We start from the raw sequence: 15,491 nt of genomic DNA, 5'->3' as shown, positions 1-15,491 counted from the left end.
TCACATCATAGAGGTCTGGGTTTGGGTCCGGGGTCTGGGGTGTTTCCGTGAGCGTCCTCGTGTCGGTGACGGAGTGTGTGTGGGCTGATGCATTCATGGGTGTATCTCCACGGGAAAGCAGGGTTTCTCTATTTCAGGATCCCGGCGTTGACTAAAATGGTGGCTGCTGAAATAGTATGCTCCGAGGCTCACTTGCAGTGACGTGCAGAGCTGCATGGGCGTGAGACATTGCACTCACATCAGGGGAGAGATGGCGATAAAAACTGTGTGTGTTCGAAACTTGACTAACCTAAAGGCATTAAAGGAAATACAAGCTGTAACTTAAATCCAACAACAGACATTAGAGCATAATATTACTTGCTAATGCAGAGAATTGTAAAGTGTTAAAGTGGAGAGAATAACCCTCCATAGCAGAGATCTTCAACAGCGGGCTCCGAACCCCTAGGGGGTCCACAGTTACTGCCGGGGGTCCCTAAAATGATTTGATCACAAACTTTTTTTCTTCCAAAAATGTAAATATGTCCAAAATTGCATGCATACAATATATGATATAATATATATTTATATAAATCCTTTTTGTTAAATGTTATGTTGTGAAATTGTGATGTCGAAATGCCAATATAGAATTAAAATATGTTCTATTAATATGAATCTGAACCATTATTGGCCAGGTTTAATAAGCAACACAATGTTATACAATGTGTAATAGAGGGTCCCTTCACCGTGTCACTATTTTTTGAGCCTTGGCCTGAAAAGCGTTGAAGACCTCTGCTCAGGGGTGCAACTACCCAGTGTCAGAGGGTATTGTTGGGGTTGTAGCAGGAGCAGATTTGGTTATCAACAGTTAACTATCAATATCAATATGATTATCGATATTAATAATTATATTTAATATATTATCATGATATAATCATGAATAAACGGGGCACCACCCTGGGATCAGGGAAAAGATAACCTAAAACTGTATTCAGTCTCAATATAAAGGTTTTACACTCACATGCCAATCATCGTGATCATTGACATGGAAGCATAAAACAATCTAACAATTAAGAAGGGCGTGAAATTCAAGCACTAGCCTTCACAACCTGCTGTTATCCAGTGACATATACACAACAAGCACAAGAGACCGCTAGTTATAATATAATAAGATTTATTAAAATCAGTAATAATGATCACAATCAATAACACTGCAATTAACAAAGCCTTATTACCTAACTACCTAACACACAAAGCTAAGCTTAAACAAAGGGAGATACACACGTGGAGTGTGTGTGTGCGCGTGCGTGTCGAGAGAGAGAGAGAGAGGGAGAGATGGCTATGGGCGGCCACCAGATGGAGCTATTCCTCGCAGCGTTCAGGGGCGGAGCCACTGAGGTTCGATGGGGTAGCGAGAGAGAGAGAGGTGGAGCTATTCCTCGCAGCGGTCAGGGGCGGAGCCACTGAGGTCCGATGGAGTAGCGAGAGAGAGAGAGAGAGAGAGAGAGATAGCCGTATGTAGCCACCAGATGTAGCTATGTCCCTAGCGTCCGCCGGGAACAGCTGGCTTAGGGCACGTGTGTGCCGCGTTTATGTGTGTGTGTGTTAGCGGGACACAAACAAAGAGAGAGAAAATACGCGAGCGATATTCTGAGGCACAGAAAACGTGCCGCTATCACACGGGCTTGCGTGAATAAACTGGCGTTTATTCCGCGAGACCGGTCTTTTAACTGATAGTAGAGGCTTTCTGAGCTCGCGAATATGGCGGAGGTTAGTCGAAAACACTGTTACAGAAATCAACCCAGCTGCGTGGGTACACGAACAGTATTCAAATACAGCAGCACATGAACCAACGGACTCGGCGGTCCGCGATCAGAACTTAAAACACATTAACAAGAATTACAAGCATATCCTACACTATCACTTGTGTCTCTGCCCAGACTGATAGCCTCTTACTGGTATCGTTGCGTAAGACGATGACGGCGTTCCGTAACGGCGGTGGTTCGTGAGTCCCCGGCGTCAGCGGGGGACGTGATGAGTCGGCTTCGTCCAGACGAGAGCGGAGCGGGTTTCCTCTCGTTGATCAAACTCAAATAAAGGAAACAGTTGGTGTTTCCTCCTTCCACGAGCGGCGATATAATCGCGGCTTGGCGATTTAGTCAGCTTACTTCAGACAGCGTCTGGTAGCTGGACGGCAGGAACCGGCTTGGTTCCTCTTGTTGCAGCGGTGCGCTGCAGGAGGGGGTCGCCTCCCGTTGCAACGTGGTGTTGCGCCGGTTGTAGGAAGAGACGCCAGAGTAGGAGTCGGAGTAAGAGTGAATAAGAGAGCGTTCTCCAGGCGGCTTCGGTTTATAAAGCTCAGGCCGCTCCAGGGGACCCCCCGTGGTTCCCTGAAGATTGTCAGCCAATAGGCATCAGTTGTGTGGCGTCGCATCTCTCACCTGGGTGAGATGTGAAACTAAAATGGCGGTGTAGTTTTTAATCCCCTTTGTCCTATTGTCCTGGCCGCATGGTGTAGTCCTAACGGTTAGGTCCCAACAGTATGCAGCAACAATTTTGGTGCCCCTGAGATGGTTAATGGACCTGCATCTATATAGCGCTTTTCTAGCTAACTAGCTACTCAAGGCGCTTTACACTACATTCAGTCACTTTTACCCTCACGCCGATGGCGCAGCATCGGGGGTTCAGTATCTTGCCCAAGGACACTTCGTCATGCAGACTGGAGGAGCCAGGATTCAAACCGCCAATCTTCTGATTGAAGGACGACTCGCTCTACCTCTGAGCCACAGCCGCCCCAAGATGTGGCTAGGAAAAAAAGTTATGAAAATACAGATTACAGTTGCTTGAAACTATAGTTCCCAGCTGCTTTACCAAATTATTCTTTGTGAACAAAAGTGTATTCATGACCTGTTTTCAAAGACGACATACATCAATTTCCAAAAGAAATGGGCCTTTGTGCCACAAAATAGGGTTCTGAGCGATGGACTCTTTTCATGGAAGTTGTTGACGACATCCAAATTATCGCCAGCCTTCGATTACCGCCTGACACCTGTCTGTCACAAGTTAAAACAACACATCATCCATGATGGATGAGATCATTGGTGTCTTAAATGGCTACATACAGTATTTTCATCCTCACTCCAGCCTTAATTAGTAGACACAGTCAGCTGACACAAACTCACAAGTCATCTCTCTCCGAATGCTTTTCATTTCCTTCCTTTTGATGCACCAGTTTAAAAAAAGAGACCACCTCTCTGAAATTATGCAGCCCTGGTTGATTCACTGTTGTAAAAAATTATGATTCCAGAGCCAGCAGTGCTTCTCCCTCTAGTGCCATGCAGCAACTGCATGGTTCAACCCTATTATATGCTAATGAAAGAGGTCGATTTAACAGCTGAGCCAGCGCACTTGCAAATAAAGCACAGAATAAACTGAATTAACTAATAATTTGCACCGTGTCTTTTGACCAAAAATTAGCACCATTGAGTCTAAACTCTACGGTAACATTACATATTACATTTTATGTCGACATGTCAGTTTTTCTTCTCCTCACTCGGAACTGTATGGAAAGAATATAAACAGTAGATCACGGTTATGGATCAAACAGCGTTTCTTCTCTGACAGCCTGGCTTTGTAGTGTCACTTTTAAAAGTCGTGCTTTATATCTCCCCACGATCCTGCAGGTTTACACTCTACAACATTAATAAAACCCGGTGAGTCTTCTGCAGGCAGTCCTCCAAGCTCCAGTATCGCTACATCGGTTTCCTTGTAGTCTACCTTCTGAAGCACTCCATCGGGCCCCCCTCCCACGAGTCATCCTAAACACCGCAGCCCGTCTCCTCAAACGCCTTCATGCCAGCTTCGTCCTCCACTCCCTCCTCTGGCTCCCTGTGGCTGCTCATACTTTTAAAAACCCTTGGCGTTGGCACACACGGCTGCGAACAGATCTGCAGCTCCGTACCTCCGGGCCACGGTTAGCCCTACGAGTCCACGCTTTCCGTCACGACCGGCTGCCTGGCTCCAATTTAGCTGCACCAGGCTAGTTCATGACCACACCCCCGTCCCAAATCCTGCACTGGAATAATCTTCCTGCTAGAGTCAGATTAAAGTCCCAGTCGGCAATATTTTTTTGATCATATTCACTGCTCACTGCTATGCTCCGATAGAACAACATAAATCATCCGGTTTTAGAAAAAAAAGTGTACCTCTACGTGCACATAGAGCCTGTTGTTTGTTTTGCAAAAAATCAACAGCGCCCGGATCATCCTGTCCAATCAGCACGCAGGACTGTGTTCGTGCACACGCAGAGCCCCTCTTCCCTCGGGTCGTACCACTATCACAGGGGGAGGCGGAGGGAAGTAGCAACAAGCTTCCAATTCCTTGTTAAAAACCGAAACGAGAAGGTCCAAAACAACCAAGGAAAAGAAAACACCAGTGGAAAATAAGGAAAAAGAAAGATTGCGACGGTGCCCGTGATAAAACCAGAGTCAACATCGGACCCGCGTTTCAAAGGTAGGGTGATGTAAGGGATTTCAAAGGGCACGGAGTCGAGGGGAAGGAGCTCGGTGGTCGTGGGGGAGGAGCGTGAGAGTTGTAAACATTCAAAATCCCTCGATCCGCCGGACTTGCCGACTGGGTCTTTAACAGAGAGGCACTCCTTGTGTTCCGTCATCCTCCATTGATTTAACAAGCAAAAAAAAAAACTATAGTCCTAAAACTTCTCTCATATGAGTTAGATCTTTCTATCACAGCCCTTGAAACTGACATTCCTCCTTTTTTTTTATTATTTGTAATTTTAGTTTTTAGATCATCTACATGAGAAAACTGGTGAACTGGGCTACGCATACAATAATCGCAAATTTCACCCAACAAAAGAAGCATTAACCTTCACACACCTGACAGTCAGACAGCTGGGCCTGCTGTTCACACAATGAGATCTGCCTTCTAACAGCAGACAGCCGTTTGGGCAGACTGTTGCTATGGGCGGCCCCGTGGAGCAGGCGAATGGAGACGCAACGCCTTGTGTTTGGATTTGTATTCATCACTGTCATCAGTGTTGTCATATATGAAAGCACGACGGTCTTACAATCATCTTCACTTCATAACGATCTGTTTTCAATGAGAGATGCCTGTCGGATCACTTTTTAGTCTCATTCAAAGAGACCGGGCAAGCCGAACGGATCAGAACACAGCCTGCGGAGAACAGTTTGTCCAAATCTGAATCCTTTTTCCCCCGGAACCTTCTGTCTATGTTGTTTCCATAAGTTTTTCCTTCCCTGTCAGTTCAATATTTGGAAACATTTCCAGGATGTTGAGCAATGCCCTCCACCCAGAAACGGAGGCAGTGTGTGTCACAGTTGCTTTCGGTATGAATTGGCCAGCGCTCAATGTACCTACGTTTCCCATCAACGTCATTGTGAGAGGCCCGAGGCAGATAACCAACGAGAATGATTGTCAGCTGCTGTTTGAAAAATGCATCGCGTTTGTTACGCCCATTTCACACAAAACCGAACATCAAAATGTGGTGATGTAAAAATGTTTAGGACATGACGATCACGTGCAGTTAATACTACTTAATTGCTGTTTTTCCAAAATGTTATCCAGGAATTGAATCATACAGCCTTTAACCTGTGGAGATCATATTCTATCACGCTGAGTCATGTTCTACTGAATGGCAGACATTGTTAAAATGACTACAAAAGGATCATGTAAATCGTTGACATTTCGAGTGGCTACGTCCTCGGAGGTACAATGTGATCAAATGTGAGAATCATCTTCTACCCTGACTGCATACTATGATATTACGTGGTGTTTGCACATTAATGCTCAGTATAATAATAATGTATGTAAGACATTAGTATCACAGCAAGAGCCTTTGGAGTTTTACATACTTTTAAACTGGAGAGACTTGTGTATTGAGGGGGTGAGTTGGTGGTTAAGCAAGTTTATATTGTATTTTTTTGGACACGCCCTGCAGAATGTTTATTATTTCGTAAGCAGTGAGTTCTCATTGTACAAGACTTCCAAAGGATCCAGCAATAAAAGAAAAAATACAATTGCGTAATCCTTTTCATGTCTTAATGGAGGAATCTTTACCGTATATATTACTTGTGTTTGTTAACTAGAGAGGAAAACAGATGGAACAGAAGTGCTATTTATCAAAGACAGATGTGTGCTGTGGTTCATTTTTTAAACACTAGATGACAGTAATACATTTCAGAGAAGCAACGAACGGTGTAAGAGGCAGGGAAGAGGGGAAGGGATGCAGGATGCAGGGGGGAAAGGAGGTGGGCAAAATAAGGATGGGTGTGAGGAAGAGGGGGGGGACAGAGGAAGGACTGGAGGAACTGAAAATAAAAGGGGGCATTAAATAGATGGATGACCAGGAGACTTTAGGCAGGGAAGTGTGTTAAAAGCAAAGCAATGGAAGATGGAAAAAGTGTGCCAGAGATGGAAAAAGGGGATAGGGAGGAGACAACTATCTGTGTGGGATGTAAGGGACCTAGGATGAAGAATTTTGGGGGAGGACTTGAGGAGACAAGGAGACAGATTTGGAGATTAATGGATGGTGACAGAAATAATCGCGGATCTGTATCTGAGGGCAGAGATCGCAGAGATATCCGATATGCTAATGTTTCAAGTCAGATTCTGGGTGTCCTGTGGTCATCAAAGAAAACAAATTAACTTCAATTCTCCACTGTCTGTTCTATCTGATCTCTTACTCTCCGTCCTCGCCTGTCCCTCTGTCTGCCACTCCCACTCGCTTACCCAACTCTCTCTTTTCCCCCCGTCTTCCCCCTCCCACAACGAGGCTTTGTAGGAATCCGCACTCCCACTTTACAAAGGTTTCTATAAATCCACAGGCCAGTTCCAAGTCTTTACAGCGTGTTGTTAAGTATAAACCATCCGTGAGATATTGCCAGCCTATAATGCCACACTGGCTGCAACACCAGAGCTCTGAAGTGGCAACAACCAGAGCCGACACTTGGGACACTTTGTCAGTTCTTTAACGCAGGATGACGTGTAAAGCAACGCCTGCGGTTGTGTCCAGTTGCAGCTGGTTGTAGCTTGACGCAACGCAACCGGACAACGGCTAGAAGATGTGCAGGATGCAATGACATGAATCAAAGTTGTATTGTTCCAAGAGTCTGCTGGCAATATGCACTCTGTTATACTTTATTAAGGGGAATGGGGCTGCTAAACAAATCTGACAAACAATTACTTTCCTCTCTGCTGATTTAGAGGCAAACATTTTTATGCATCCCATTAAAAGCATAGAGGCCGACACTTTGGGAAGCACACTTATTCGCTTTCTTGCTGTGTTTTAGGCGAGAACATCAATAGCACTCTCGTGTCTGTCCATTTGATATGCAACCGGTTAGCAGTAGGTTGCCGTAGAAGAGTGTCAGGACAGTCTAAAGGTGTGTTCACACCAAACATGAAGCTCATTTTCACCTTACGAGTTTGACCGCGGGGTCATTTGTGTTTATTCGCATCATTAGGATGACCACAGCCTGCTATGGTGTTTTTTCCCCCTCCATTTCTGATTCTGCGACATCAGGACCACAGGAGGAAAATCTCAACACTTAAAGGCTTGCTCGAAAAATTAGCAGGATTAGTGCATAAATGTCTCTTTGACAGAGCCCAACCAGCTGTAATTTCTAAATGAAATAGGGCGTTAGCCAGTTGGGCTACGCAAAGATGTGATAACCCATATAAAGTGTCATTTTCTGTAGTTCTCTGAGCTCTGATTTCGTTGCCTGAATTCTTTGCATGAATAAAAACTTGGTTCCCACCATTATGCCCCGAGCCATTTGTGCTGAAACAAAAAGAGTAACACTCTCTTTTGTGATTGGCTTCAGATCGTGTCAGGAAGCCTCACTGCATGGAGGGTTCACATGCTGCGTGGGGGGTCTCCTGTTCATGCCACATATGACTTTGAGCCTCTCATGGTTTGTTAAATGACAGAAGAAAAAATGGTCAAGTGGAAATCCCCACTGTGATCATAACAGCTCGGCAGCGTTGGTGTGGAACTCATTGTGGTTATATCCAAGCATCCATCCATGTATCATCATAGTCTGAATAGCATCAAGGGGGATGTTTTCCTTCAAATTTAGCAATTAAGGGCCAACGTTTGTAAGAGCTTCTAATTTACGGCTGCAGAAGAGAGGTAAGAGCATCATAAGTGCGACAGAATCTCACGTGTTGGGTAGAGGGCGAACGGGTTTTCTGGAGGTACCTCATCAGGGTCACAACGTTGAATCACCCGTCACATCTGTTTTGTGAAATAATGTCGGTACGCTTCTGCAGGCGGCTTCAAATGAAATCCACGCATGGTGAAGCCTACTGGCCCTCACGTCTGCTGTCAGCGCTCATCAGACCTGCGTTGAGTTAATGCAAAAGCGCTGCTCTGCTTAACCTCCAGCGTCACAACAGGTAATTTCCAACTGCAGCGATCATTCATGTCAACAGCAAAGGGCTGATGGGATGATTGACCCCTGCTGACAGTCGTCTGAGAGTCTGGCTCTCGCTGTGACGAAATGTGTGTCAGCGCGCATGTGACAGGTGATTACGTGGGAAGCACACGTTGACCCCAGGTTCAGATTATTTCAGATGCTATTAATATCAAAGGGCACATGCTGGCATGCATATTGCACACTCATATAAAATGTAATTCTGGTATATTGATGCAAAAATACCCACAAACTTGGCTTATGAGTCATACTGTATTATAATATCTTAACATTTTTAATGGCAGAGAATACACAATTAAAATGTCCCTTGAAGCTTCTTAAATCCTTTCCTACAATCTTAGTTTTGACATAAAGTAGACTTGGTCCGATTTCCGGTTTCACCGGTCCGGCTCGGTGTACGGAGCTAAACCGGTTTGATTTATGAAAACGGTTTTACAAAGCCGGGATGCTTTGTAAAATGAGACATCGTTGCGGAGTTATGCCGCAAAGCCATTTTGAATCTCTTTACCGCGATTACAGTGCAATCTTCAGCGTGAAATGGCCTAATGTTTCACTTGGTGTGGCAAGTGCGACACCTAGTGGTAAAGGTTGGTATACCGGTCCGGTCTGGTGTTTGGCTTAACATCAGACCGGTTCGAAAATGTTTAAACCAGGCCAAGCCTAGCCAAAAGTAGTTTAGTTGAGTCTTTTAATATTACATAAAGACTTGATAAACATTTCTGGACACATTAACCTTGATGTCTGTTTCAGAAATGTATGACTACTCTCAGTATCGATAATGAGGGCTTGATACCGACCCGAATTGTGAATAAAATATGGTAGTCTGATATTTATGAAGAGAGGTATCTCCCAGTGTGCAGAGTCAATATGCAATCCATCTGACCTGGCCAATTCCCACATGAAGCGGGCACACTGGTTTTGCATGTTTCACATAATTGTCATGCAGTTTCAGCCTCAACAAGGTGATCTCACAAACACTTTGTTTGAAGCATTGAGGCCTTAACCATGTAGACCCGTGGCCATGGTGTGAATGATGTCTAACACTTAACCCTGAGTGTGCATCACGCCATGTGAAGTGTCAGACCGGAGCAACACTTCAACCAAATGTGACGGCCCCTCCCGACATTATAATATAAATGAAGGCGCTGTATGCTCGGTCATGGTGGGACCGCATTTCCCACAAAACAACATCGGCTCCCTCCCAGGAGAAACCTTTTTGTGACAGGTCCGCTCCATGTACCTGTTTTTTTTCTCAGCTGGAAAAGTGGGCCGCTTTTGAAATTGATTTGATCGGTCATGACTGAAACCTGTTTTCATCACTTCAGATAACGTATTCCTCCTAATCCGACCATGTACAGCTGGGCGGTGTTCTGCTGGCCGCAAAATTACCAACAGTCAGTGGAGGACATGGAGCCGCGTGTGTGCATTAATAATCTGTCTCCCTATGACAGGCATACAGCTGTGTGTGTGTGTGTGTGTGTGTGTGTGTGTGTGTGTGTGTGTGTGTGTGTGTGCGTGTGCGTGTGTGTGTCACACTATCCTAGACAGCTGTAAATGTATTTCTTAAAAACAAAAAATGTAAATGTGAAAATACTTTATTCATGTAACCTCAGGTGGCTTTCTTTCAAAACCATGATCGTGGAGCATCGCTGTAATATTCTAGTAAACGTTAAATAATTAAGTTACAGGTTTTCCCCAATACTACTACTCCAACTCTGTGACGTTCAACCTCTCTGACAGTTTCCATCTATTTTCATTTCAATCATTCTGATGCACCGGCAGAGCCATTACGCCTATCGAGTCATCTAGTAATAGCTCACACACACACACACACACAATTTTAGATCCACATTTCTGGCTGAAAAGAAGATGTATTATGTTCCATGGAAGTTTTAGTAAACTTTTTCCACTTTTTCCAGCTGCCATATTCTGCAACATCCTAAATATTCATTGGGGATGTTGATGGTTGAAACTGTTGCTTATCTTGACATGAGTCTGAGTTCACCCAGATGCCTTCTACCTTCAGCTCCTGTGGAACCAGTGAACTGTGGCTGCTGGTTTCACCCATTCTCCCTCAAGACTTTAACCATGGGGAAACGTATCAACAAAGCTTTGACCTACACGTTTGACAGGCGTTGCAACTCACTGCTGACCAGCCACATGTACTTATAGTCATGCATTAAAACACATCTATTGTGGTTCATGTAGATGATGCAATGTAAACGTGTAAAAGAAGGCTGGGTAAAGTGGGATGTAGAGCAGAAGGTGCGGTGGGTAATTAAATTTGCCCTCAGCCGCATCATTCAATCACAGTGACATGACGACAGCTGCTGAACAAAAAGGATGATAAATAAATAATAAAATGCTTTTGGTTAAAGTAGTTTGTATGATTGAGGCATTAATCCGACGCTGCGTCAGTCATAATAATAATTCTACTTCACCTTGTAAATGGTTGCGTCATATCTTAAAATGGGATACAGTTTCATAAGTTGGATGAGAAGCTTTTCCCACACAGAATAAAGAAGCTGTGGACAACAGATACTAAAAGAAACACTCAAAAAAAGCTTTTCACTTATCCACTAATATAGATTGACACTAGATTTTAAACAATACTAATGAGTAGTGATTTTGAGTTAAATGTCTTGAGAATTATTGGATGGATTGCTATCAAATGTGGTACAAACCTCCCCCCTCTGGATGAATTTGTTCCGAATCAGTTGCTTTTCATCAAATTCTATCATCCAGTCAAACGCTTAATACTTTGGGACGTTGTCATCATGCTGTATTTGGCACAAAGCTGTGCTGTGCCTACAAACAGCCTTTCAGAGCTCTCATTTTGTTTTTAACCCCTGCTAAGAAATTATTTCATAGAGTAGCCTAACGCATATTAGTACTCATTCTGCAACAACAGAAGTCCCTCCGCTTTATTTGCCTTTGACATTGTGTAATAATCTTTGCAGAGGATTCTTTGATACTAGAAATGAATGCTAAATCAGGCCAAGACAAATAAGGCATCTCCCAGTGTTTGCATTGTATTTAAATCTATTTAAATGCTTGTCTGCATTTCATTGGTGGTGGTTGTGATGGTACCTCACCCTGTTTGTGGGCGTTTGGCACCGCAAGACAGCAAATAAAAGGGGAAAAAAAGATAGCTCTCTGTACATGAGTAATCTGCTTTGACGACTGTCCTGGTGTGGGTTTTTCATAGAAATAAAATGAATGGATCCGTGCAGCAGGACAAAAACCATGTTGAGGGATAGAGGGGACCGAGAGAGCCAAAGAAAAGCCCTGTTTGGAAGAGAAAGTGCTTGTTTCGGGAGAAAATCCAAGTGAAAATGAAAGGGAAGATAAAGTAGAGGGGAGAGCGAGGCAATCCGACAGAGACACAGAGAAGGTCGAGTTAATGAAAGCACGGGGGAAAAGACGATAAAGAAAGTAAACTAATGACAAAGAAAGAAACTACATGTTTGTGTGGGAGCATCAGCAGCAACACGTGTTGGGTATGTTTACGTAATACAGGATGGGAAGCTACAACTCCTCCACTCCTTTTCATTGTGTTTATTTCCTTTCCTTCTCAGACAGGTTCTCCAGCCTGACTTCCACATAGGAAGAGAATATACTGTAGGGAGCGTGAAGACATTTAGGATTCCATTGTGCTTTTCACCTCAACTTTCTGTCCTCCAGCATGCCCACTGCAATACATTTATTTCTTCCACTTTTCTTAACCTTTCCCATCCTTCCCACTCCAGCTTCATGAGCTAATTTCCCCTATAATGTCATATTTGTCTTTGCCCAGTTTTCTTCCATTCACTCCTCTCTCTAGACGCTCCTGACAATCCTATGCAGTCCTCTCTTCCTCACTCATCTTCTCATTTCTATCCTACGTCACACTTATATCCCCCTTAGAAGTCCTCCTGCCACCTTCTGTCTTTCTTCTTCTGGTTCATGTCTCCCTCTTTGCCCTGCTCCCTTCAGGCCGTTCATTCTCCCCCGACCTTGGACATGTTCAACAGTCCGCTGACACACAACACTCCCTCTAGTCTCTCTGAACGAGGCCTCTCCCTTTCACCATGCAATCTCTTCTCTCCCTCCTTCCTTTTCTAAAAATTGCCATTAAGAAATGACACGCATTGCCAAAAACTTCTTAATAAGTTGTCCACTTGGACACCCACGCTGTGATTACAAGTCGTTTCTCTCTTGTATCGGCGCCCCCTGCCTCTTCTTCTCTCATATTCTGCTCCCTGGAATCCACTTTCCAGTAACACATGCATTAATAAATCTCAATCAGGCCGGTCCTCAAGTTATCCTCATCCTTGTCCACATCCACACTACATCAAACACACACACATCTTTGAATCATGGCTGCTTACCTCAATAAATCTGAAGACACATACAATTACACTACCCCCCCCCCCCCCCCCCCCCCCCCCCTTTCAGGTTGGAAGGTTTTCACCTGTCAAGCCTGTCATTTTCGGGAGAAAAGTGTATTTCGCTGCAGCGCGTGTCACACTGCTGTGCATGAACAAGGACAGAACATTTCCTGCAGCCTGCCCGATGAGCTGTTTGTGTGACGCCCCCCCACTGCTGAGGAGCTTGTGTGCCTGCCCTCGGTGTCTGTGAACCACAAAGCCACACCCCTGGAAAGGATTTTAAAATTGTAGCAATCAAATGATGCTGACATGCTTCTGGAAATCTGCAGTATTTTTTTTTATTTTGGGGCAGAAATATTCTGAATTTCAATTTCATTTCATGTCACCAAATCACAGAGGGCTGCTGTGATGGAACATATTGTGCAACTGATGGCATCCACCTAATATATATATATATATATATATATATATATATATATATATATATATATATATATATATACCCGGGATATTATGGTAAATGGTTATAGTTTAGACAAGATAGATCATATGACATTGCAGAGGTGGTGTCGGGTCAAACTTCTCCATCACTAGTGCAGAAACGCAGGGTTCGGTTCCTACAGGCAGTGCCTCTGGCTTAGTCGTTGTTCAGACTGAAAACAGCCCTTTAAAACAGCACAGGGGGCTTCAATGGTCAGATCACGTTGTTTAAGCAACAGATGAGACAATGAAATATGACTGCTGCAGATTAAAATACAATGAGACAGACTTGTACGACGCTGGCTCTGATTAATACATTATTACATTCCATTGTGAAGATAAGTGTCAGGAACTTCTTCTCCATCCCAGATACACTTTAAACAAATACAGGTTGAGCCTAAAGGAGAGCGCTGCCCGAGGGTGATGATAATGGTTGCCGTGGGATTCTAAAGTCCTCGGTTTAAATTAAAGTTTTTGTTTGTTTGTTTTGTTTGTTTTTTTTCTCCCCACTGGAGAACAAAGTCACCGTAAAGATTTTTCCTCTAGTGTGTCACTACATCTTTCTTTAAAGGTCAAATGGTCTATTTTGAATGCACCCTGTGAGTATTAGTGAATGTAAACAGCTCCTCCAAAGAAACCACAGGAATCTTCTCTGATGTTATTAAAATGTGCAACCCGGGTCTCCTCAAACCAAACTTATTACAACACAGAGGAACTGATAGGAGCTTTCACACCCAAATGAGACTTTTCCCAAATTAATTCTCGGTAGAGCTGTACTGTGTGGCCTGACAGGATAATCTTTTCTTATTTCTTGCCATAGGATATATTATTCATTATGACAAACTGTTTTGCCCCAGGCCCGATGAAATTTTAACCGAATTCTGTGGTATTTGCCTTTAACTGAAGCTACTTAAGATTCTGTTTTCTATTTATCTTCATTGGGCCGGCTCAGCCTCTCCCCTGGGCGCTCTGGCTGCTGTCAGGTTATACAGTAAATCGTGACTGTGGTTCTAAATCCTCGCAATGGTCCCTGCAGCAAACGGCGGAGGGAAACAAGCAGACTGCAGTCTTTCTCAAATCCATATCAGCTTCCCCCAAAACGTGGCGTGATGGAACCATAATGCGGCCATAAAACAGCAACGGCTTTCAAATACTATTAGAGGCAATTCGACTTTCCTCATTTTGTTCCGACATGCCAAACAGTCTAAACAACAGTCAAATTCTGCACGGCAGCGAAAGCAATGCCAGCTGAATGTAGCCAAATGTCCATGTAACTGAATGCAGAAATCCATCTTTAAGGCTTGTTGTGTGTTGCGTCAACGAGCTGGAATGGGAGTGTATTATCGGCTCCTTTTAGCCGAACATTGCCTTTACAACAGATTGTTTGGTGATTTGTTTCCAAAGCTTATAAACACATGGATATTAACTCTGGAGTGAAATAGGCGATGGCTTTTCATTTACTCGATCCAAGTAGTTTTCATACTTCCTATCAGGAAACGAAGCAGCCAGCTGAATCGGAAGAGAAAGGAAGAGGCCAAGTCAAATTGGAAGAAGTTTTAAAAACTGCTAAGCGAAAATATTCCCCCCCTGATATCTGTTCTGTACGGAGCCCCTAAAGGGTCATGGAAGGATTTTTTTTTTTTGCGAGATCTCGCAAAAAGTATTGCGAGATCTCGCAAAAGTATTGCGAGATCTCGCAAAAAAAAAAAATCCTTCCATGACCCTTTAGGGGCTCCGTAGTTCTGCATGTGTGTGTTTGTTTTTTAAGTTACATTTCTTTTGCATTGTAATCAAACTGACGACAAGCACTGTTTTGAAAACTCTTGGTTGAGTTAAAATATATTGATCATAGATTATTCTGCGCTTTGCTGTAATACATTCTTAAATGAAGTATTATCTAATCTCAGATGCTTTGAGGGAAGGAACACATTATTTATTTAACAGTGTTGAGACGCATAAAGCGACTTGTATCAAGTGTCAATATTGTGTCTCGCCAACCAAACCTTTTATAGTGCAAATATTTAAAAGTGAGAAGTGGGTCGAATCCAGAGGCGCTGTCCTTTAAGTCACCCAACGCTCCCTGCTTGTAGCCGAAGTGAGAATGAAAAGAATTTCAATAAGTTGCCCTTGTGCCATGTGTGATATCCTCCAGTTGCTCCGACTGGGCTGCTTCTACTCTCGGCGGACAAAT

General features: G+C 43.8%; 1 long non-coding RNA gene across 1 annotated transcript in view; it reads left to right on the top strand.

The window, feature by feature from the left end:
* Window positions 1-14,867, top strand: part of LOC311020381 — a 134,612-nt gene extending 119,745 nt beyond the window's left edge. The window contains exon 3 of the long non-coding RNA XR_014597900.1: window positions 14,855-14,867. This is a non-coding gene — a long non-coding RNA (uncharacterized lncRNA). The remainder of the gene's footprint in view (window positions 1-14,854) is intronic.
* The last annotated feature ends 624 nt before the right edge of the window (window positions 14,868-15,491 follow it).

The sequence above is a fragment of the Eutrigla gurnardus genome (assembly GCF_963514095.1).
Source record: "Eutrigla gurnardus genome assembly, chromosome: 10".
NCBI lineage: Eukaryota > Metazoa > Chordata > Actinopteri > Perciformes > Triglidae > Eutrigla > Eutrigla gurnardus.
This window is presented reverse-complemented; position numbering and strand designations above follow the sequence as displayed.